Genomic DNA, 9166 nt, shown 5'->3' on the forward strand with positions numbered 1-9166 from the left:
AAATATATTTTTATTTTATTTTATTATTATTAATATTATTATTATTATTATTATTATTTTTAATCGATAGTCTGTCAAAAATTTCCAATTTGTAAAAAGTTCAAAAAAAAACACACGGGAGCCTATATTAGTATTACATATTTACATTACTAGGTGTAATGTGTGAATATTATATGCTTTGTTTAAATATAAATTTTAAAATTTTTTTAAAATGATAAAATATTTAGTGTAATTTATTTCGTCGAATTTTAGTTTATAAACTATTAAATTCGATAGAATTTATTAACACACATTTGAAAATCAGCCGCGTGAAAATCCGTCAAATATATATATATATATATATATTTTTTATTTTTTTTATTTGTGTGTTTCCCCGCCGAACAGAACTTCTCATGTTAAGTCAAAAAGGATATTCCATCTGTACCTTTTATTGCCTTCCAAATTTGCAGATTATTATCAGTTATAATATTGATTTATTTACTTTATCGGTACTATTAATTCATTGTATGTGTATATAATAGTATGGAATATGAATATTAATATTAATTAATTGATTATAAAAGAGTTGGGCGTATCAATCATTGGCTTATTGTTCATTGAACATGGAAGGAACATACTAGAATTGAGCGATTATAATTAATTTATTATTATCAAAATAGTAATACTAATTATAGTGTGTTTGTTTGGGGAAGACTTTTTTGTCACTATTCATTCAATTTTTTTTTTAAAAAAAAAATCAAATCAAACACCTATTTTTCATTTTTTATATTATACTAAAAATCAATTTTACATTCAAAATATCACATCAATACCTATTCAAATTCAAAACTTTTACTATTCAACTCTCAATTCAAAATCCAAATCACAAACAAACACACTGGAGAATAGTGACGTGGCAATTATATTAAAAAGGTTTCCAAAAATTGCAAAATATTTTACAAGTCCAAAGCCAGCTATGCGACGCGACGTCCACTCATTTGTTATAATACTAATAATTATTATAATTACAATAATAATATTATTATTATTATTATTATTATTATTATTTGTTGATTTCATCATACCTAATTTGAATTTGAGTTCGAAACCGAATTGGATCCTACCACTTTCCGTCTTCTTCACGTAATTTCTGATCATTTTCTTTAAATAAAATTATTGATTATATAATATTAAGCTATGTTTATAGTATAACATATTTTTAAAAAATTTGATATTATTATTTTCAAAGAATATTACATTTTTATTTATTTATTTATTTTTTTAACATGTTGGTAAATTTGTTTGATTTTGTATACATATACATATATAAAGTATTATTGACATGACAATTTGAATGAAGAAATATATCCTATGTTTGATATTTTAAGTGAATAATCTCTGTTTGATTTATATGATAGATAAAGATGGATTTAATGAAATTTCTGATAAATTGAACTTCATAAAATTTTCAATTGAGTTTCTAAATGAAGTAATTGACTCGATCATCTCTATTATTCAGCAATCAAGATTAATTTTAATTTACATCATGTTTAGAAAACAATACATTTTATTAAAAAGTCGTATAGTTGAATAATATTAATTTAATTTTTTTTTTCAAATTAAAACTAAATACACCATATGTTCTACTCCCTTCGTCCCAGAGTTACAGTCTTAATTGGGTTGGACACATCATTGGTAGTGGTAAAAAGTATAGATAAAAGATTTTTTTGCTCTCGTGTATATTAATGTAAAAAATAGTGGCAATTATGTAATAAAAATGAAAAAATAGAGGTAGTTATACGGTTATATGGTTATTTATGGAAATAAGACTATTATTTTGGGACGGAAAAAAATGATAAATAAGACTATTGTATTGAGACGGAGAAAATATATTTTTTCTTTTTTGTTATATAAATCTTTCGAACTCATATGAAAAATTATCTTGAATAACTACATATATATATATATATAACTCAGGATCATCTTGAATTTTTTATGATTCAAAGCAAAAAATAATTGTAAACTTCATAAATATATGATTAAATTTATTTTTAAAATAATATTAACGAAAAATATAATAATAAATTTCAAAAAATAAAATATTTTAATAATGTATCCAAATAGATATATGCACAAAGTATATATCAGTCGAACATAAAATAATATTTGATGATTATAAAATCAATAATTCAATAATAAAAACAACATCACCAATAATAATAATAATAATAATAATAATAATAATAAGTTAAAAATATGATATAACATCAGTTTTCCCGTTCAAAAATAAAAAATAAAAAATAAAATAATAATAATTAAATAAAATTATGTTAATATACATGTATTATGTTGAAAATTAAAGGAAAAGTCTAACAGTTATGTAAATTACTATTCAGTTCATTTAACAACACTGTGTAATAATGTATCCACAAAAATTGAGGAATTATCCAGAACTTATTAATATTATTGTGACCACAAGTACGTGCACGAGTGTCGTATTATAGAACTACAAGGAACCTTACATCAAATTCTAGTGTATCTTCATATATGGTGTTAATTATAATGTTAAGTAGAATTTAATTTACAAAAATATACATTATTTGTTAAAGGATATGAACTTTTCAATTAAAAATTTAAACTATTAGGAATATATTTAAAATATTTAGTACTCTTTCTGTCTCATAAAAAAGTATCAATTTGCTTTTTCACATAGTTTTATAAATATTAATATTATATTGAGATATAGTATGAATAAAATAGAAATGATTAAAATAACCTTATTAGTATGTGTGATATAAATGTAATGACATTTGTGTAATATATTGTAAGTTGTAAGGGTATTTGTAATGTTAGGTAGATAGTACAGTTACTTTAAAAAAAAAAAAAAAGATACTTTGTTATGGGACGGTGTAAAATAGAAAAATGAATACTTTGTTATGGGACGGAGTATTATTTTACGGTGTTTTTTTAAAATAACAAATGATTATTACTCCCTCCGTCCCAAACACTGTGCAACATTTGTGTTTGGCACGGGAATTTAGATGGAGAGTATTAAGTATGGTAATTTGAGATAATTTGGATATTAAGTGATGTGATTGGAGAGAAAAATGATTATTTTTTTTTTTTATTTGAGTGATATGATGTGATAAAATAAAATGTATATTAATATATGTATAAAAATATTATTAATTATTTCTAAATTTAAAAATATTGCAAAAGAAAATGTTCGAGGGTATTTAGAACGGATGGAGTACTAGTTTTCTACTATTTTTCAGCTTATGGGTCTTTAAGAAATACACTGTATGTATGTGTATATATATATATATATATTAAGAAAGCAATTGAGTTTTGTAGTAATTAACACAAAAACTTTAAAACTTAGGGACGTGGCTACTTTTTCTGCGTTTAATATTAAAGTAATTAATAATTGAACGCATATTTTTTTAATAAAAAAGTAAATGTCAAATAGGAGTATAATTTTTTGAACGAGAAAATCAAGATAAATAATGTATTTAAAAAAATTTAATAAAACATTCACATTTTTAAATTTATTTATTTTTAATTTAAAATTGATTTGAAATAAAATATTATTTGAATTTTTATTTAAATAACATTTTAATATAATATTTTATAAAAAATAATATATAAAATAAAATATAATTTGGCTGATATATAATTGAAACAAGAAATACACTTTTGTGTATATATTTTTCGCTATACTATTGACTTGAGTTTATTCATGTAACATTCATTTTTATTGAAAATTGATATTTAAGATTGCGTTCCAATTAGTTGATAGATTTTAGTTGTTAGCTGATTCACTTAGCTGGTTTAACTAGTTGATTCAATAAGTTGTTTGAATTAAAGTGTTTGGTAAAACAATTGTTTGACATTAACTGGTTATACATAAAATGACTATTAAAAATATTAATATATTATTTTTTAAAATATTTAATTTTGTTCATTTTGGTTTAAAATTTATGAGATTTTTTGTTATTAATTATTAAAAATTATAAAAATATTATAAAATATTTATTTTTATTTTTATTTTTATTATTTAGATCTGAAGAAATTATTTTTACTAAAAAAAAATAATTTTTTATTAAAATGATGTAAAATAAAAAATAATAAATCTTTAGTATATATATTTTTATTATGTTAATTATTATTTTAATGTATATAAATAAATTAATAACCTTTGTTTTTTCTATTTGATTTAGTTTTAAAAATTTATATATTTTACAAATAAATAATTTAAATATAATAATTAATAATAGTAATTATTTTAAATTTACAAAAATAAAAATATAATTTAATAAATTAAATATATTAAAAATAATTAATAAATACAACTATAAAAATATATTTATATGTATAAAATAAATAATTAAATTTTAAGTGTAAATAAGGAATAACCAAAATTAAAATGAAAAAATTCTTTCAAAAACGCTGGGTAGATGGGCTTTTCAGAAATGAGCTTTTTGGGTTAAAAAGCTAATTTACCAAACATCTAAATTAACTTTTTGACTGGTCAAACAACTAAAAGCTCTTCAAAAAGCTAATTTACTCGTCTGTCTCGTTATAAATATTCATGTATATTTCAATAAAAATAATTATACTTTAATATCAAAATATATTTAATTTTTATCTAATTTGTAATTATACTATTATATATACAATTATTTTATATATAAAATTAAATAATAAAAATATTCAAACTTCTTACACACTTCTAAAAAAAAAATAATAATAATAACTTTAAAGTGAAACAAAGAAAATACTCCATTAAATAAAATAGTCTTTCATCCTTATTATAAGTTAAAAAAATCTCAATAATTTTTCCTATGTTATATAATAAATAATATAAGTAAGTTGGTAAGTTTTGTAATAATAATAATAATATAATAAGTATAATATGTGTATACATGTACGGGTGTGTGTGGGTTTATATTGTGTGTGTGTATATATATATATATATGAATATATAGGTATAGAGAAAGAGGGTAATTAATGCAGAGAGAGAGAGAGTGTGTGTTGAATGGATTGTGTGTTCATTTTATAACAAAGGACATACATATATATATATATATATATATAGGCGTAGGAGGCGGTGAAGTACATGATCATAAAACATCCATATCCCGTCGACGTGGTGGTTGTGTGGTGTGTAACACTCCCCCTTGGGTGTTTTATACCAAAAATGTGTCTCGTTAAAACCTTACTATGAAAAAACCCTGTGGGAAAAAATCATAGTGAAGGAAAAATAGTACATCATTCTTGTATTAATGCGCTCCTCCTGTTTTGGACTTTATTTGATGTCTTTCATTCGATGCATTCCAATTCCTTGCACCAATTTGTTGAATGTTGCAGTCGGTAGCGCCTTCGTAAATAAATCTGCAAAATTTTCAGACGATCGAATTTGTTGCACACTAATTTCACCATTTTTCTGAAGATCATGAGTAAAGAAGAATTTCGGAGATATGTGCTTTGTCCGATCGCCTTTAATATATCCTCTCTTTAATTGAGCTATACAAGCTGCATTATCTTCAAATAATATTGTATGAGGTAATATATCATCGGTAATTAAGCCACAATTTTTCTGAATATGGTGAGTCATGGACCTCAACCAAACGCATTCACGACTGACTTCGTGAATTGCTAAAACCTCAGCATGATTTGAGGAAGTAACTGTTATTATCTGTTTAGCCGATCTCCAAGAGATTGCGGTTCCACCACAAGTAAATAAATAGCCAGTTTGAGATTTTGCTTTGTGTGGATCAGACAAATAATCAGCATCAGCATAACCAGTTAATTCATTTCGAGATTCACTCGAATAAAATAAACCAAGGTCATGAGTCCCTTGAAGATAACGAAAAATGTGTTTGATACCATTCCAATGGCGCTTTGTGGGGGATGCGCTAAACCTGGCCAGTAGATTTACTGAAAAAGATATATCTGGCATGGTACAATTTGCAAGGTACATTAATGCACCAATAGCGCTGAGATATGGTACCTCGGGGCTAAGTATTTCTTCATTTTTTTCTCTTGGCCTAAATGGATCTTTACTGGGATCAAGAGATCTGACCACCATTGGTGTACTCAGAGAGTGAGATTTATCAATGTAAAATTGTTTTAATACCTTTTGGGTATATGTTGATTGATGGATAAATATTCCGTTGTTCACATAATCCACTTGTAATCCCAGACAATATTTTGTCTTTCCAAAATCTTTGATCTCAAATTCTTTCTTTAGATATTCAACTGCAATTTGGATCTCTTCTGAAGTTCCAATTAAATTGAGATCATTAACATATATAGCAATAATGACAAAATTTGATCCACTTTTCTTTATAAAAACGCATGGGCATATTTGATCATTAGTATAACCTTCTTTTATTAAACATTCGTTCAGACGGTTATACCACATTCGCCCCGATTGTTTAAGTCCATACAATGATTTTTTCAATTTGATGGAATATGATTCCCTTGGGTTTAATTTGTATGCTTCAGGCATATTAAATCCCTCAGGAACCTTCATATAGATATCAGTATCCAAGGAGCCATAAAGATATGCAGTAACTACGTCTAAAAGACGCATATCGAGCTTTTCTCGCACTGCTAGGCTCACAAGGTATCTAAATGTTATTCCATCAACAACTGGAGAGTACATTTCATCAAAATCTACTCCAGGCCTTTGTGAGAATCCCTGTGTTACAAGACGGGCTTTATATCTCACAATTTCATTATGTTCATTTCTTTTTCGTACAAACATCCATTTGTATCCAACTGGTTTTATACCATCTGGTGTTTGAACAATTGGTCCAAAGACCTCCCTTTTGTTTAATAAGTCAAGCTCTGATTGAATCGCATGTTCCCATTTTGGCCATTCATTTCTTTGCCGACATTCATAAACCGATTTTGGCTCTGGATCCTCATTTCATTCCATTATATCAAGTGCTAAACTATATGCGAAGGCATTATCAATAACTGCCTCTTTACGGTTTCAACATTTTCTTGAAGTAACATAGTTAATTGAGTTTTCAATAATCTCATCATGTTTTTCAAGATCGTGCTCTTCTTGAGCAACTATTTCAGGATTGACTTCTTCATTAGATTGAGGTTTATCAATATCATTCTTGATATTTTCATGATTATCATCATTAATTCATCTTTTCTTTCGAGGGTGTTTATCTTTGGAACCGAGTGGTCTGTAAACGTGTCGCTGATTCATTAGCACTTGTAATTTGTCCATCAGGGACAATTATTTTAGCCGGAGCATTAGCAGCTTGGATATATGATCGAGCGACTTTGCTCGAGTCATTGAATGCATCCGGTAACTGATTTGCAATATTTTGCAAATGTATAATGCGTTGAACTTCTAGTTCACACTGCTTTGTACGAGGGTCACAAAAATTCAATGGGATTTTCCAATTAATATCCCTTTTCGGTTCGTTTTTGTCTCCCCCTAATGTCGGAAAATATGATTCGTCAAAATGACAATCTGCAAATCTTGCAGTGAATAAATCGCCCATCATAGGTTCAAGATATTTTATAATTGACGGCGATTCATATCCGACATAAATGCTCAATCTACGTTGAGGACCCACTTTTGTACGTTTGGGGGGTGGAATAGGAACATAAACAGCACACCAAAAAATACGTAGATGAGATATATTTGGTTCGTGACCAAATACTAACTGCATCGGAGAATAGCTATGATAGCTTGTCGGCCTCATTCTTATAAGTGTTCCTGCATGTAAGATTGCATGCCCTCAAGCTGAAACGGACAACATAGACCTCATCAGTAATGGTCTAGAAATCAACTGCAATCTTTTAATAAGTGATTCTGCCAGACCATTTTGTGTATGAACATGAGCAACTGGGTGCTCTACATTATTCCAATCGACATGCAATAATCATCAAATGCATTCGATGTATATTCACCAGCATTGTCCAGACGTATAGTCTTAATTGGATTATCGGGGAATTGTGCCCGTAATTTAATAATTTGGGCAAGCAATCTCGCGAATGCCATATTGCGAGTAGATAATAAACAGACATGTGACAATCTGGTAGATGCATCAAGAAGCACCATAAAATATTTAAATGGCCCACATGGTGGGTCTATTGGTCCACATATATCCCCGTGTATTCTTTCCAAAAATGTAGGTGATTCAATACCTACTTTAGCTGGCGATGGTCTGGTTATCAATTTTCCTGGAGGCAACACATGTTAACTCATTTGAGTTTAAAACTTTTTGATCTTTTAATGAATGGTCATGCGAATTCTCAATTATTCGCCTCATCATTATACTGCCAGGATGCCCAAGGCGATCATGCCATATTTGAAAATCGGTAGTCTTTTGATCTACCGTGAGGTGTGTTTCAACAACACCTAATCTGGCATAATATAAGCCAGTAGAGAGTGAGGGTAATCTCTCAATGATGCATTTCCTTTTATCAATGATATTGGTGATCAATAAAAATTCACCATCGGTATCACTCATAGTTTCAATGTGATAACCATTTTTCCGAATGTCATGAAAGCTCAGTAGATTTCTTCGAGCTTTAGTGGCCAACAGTGCATACTGTATCACAATTTTCGTCCCCGCGGGGAGAAATATAATGGCTTCTCCAGAGCCTTCAATTAATTTCGCACTACCACTTATTGTATTGACATTCATTCTTTCTCTTTTCAAATGGGAGAAATATTTTTCGTGTTTTAATATAGTATGTGTCGTTGCACTATCAATGAAACACATATTTACATCATTTTGTTTGGCATCCATTTAACCTTCAAATATAAATAAACACAATATTAATAAAGACGGATATAAGTATTACAAAATACATTACAAAAAGGTAATATGCGATAATTTAAATATTATAAAACATAATGTAAAATGACATAATATGTCTATCACTGGGGGTTTGCTGGATCTACGAAAAAATCCGTTATATCAAGATGCGTTGTGTCGTAATCCAAAAGATCATCATCGGGGTCGTCATCGTTATCAACGTGATTAGTCTCGACCTCATTCCCCTTTTTCTGCAGTGAGGCTTGATAAAGATCGGCTAGGTGTTTGGCTGTTCTGCAGGTATTGGCCCAATGGCCTTCAATGCCACACCGGTTACAAATGCCTATTTTTCTCTTTCCATGTTTAGCCTTTTCGGCTATATCCCCATG

This window comes from Andrographis paniculata, unplaced genomic scaffold, assembly GCF_009805555.1.
Source record: "Andrographis paniculata isolate CXL003 unplaced genomic scaffold, ASM980555v1 Contig25END, whole genome shotgun sequence".
Lineage (NCBI taxonomy): Eukaryota > Viridiplantae > Streptophyta > Magnoliopsida > Lamiales > Acanthaceae > Andrographis > Andrographis paniculata.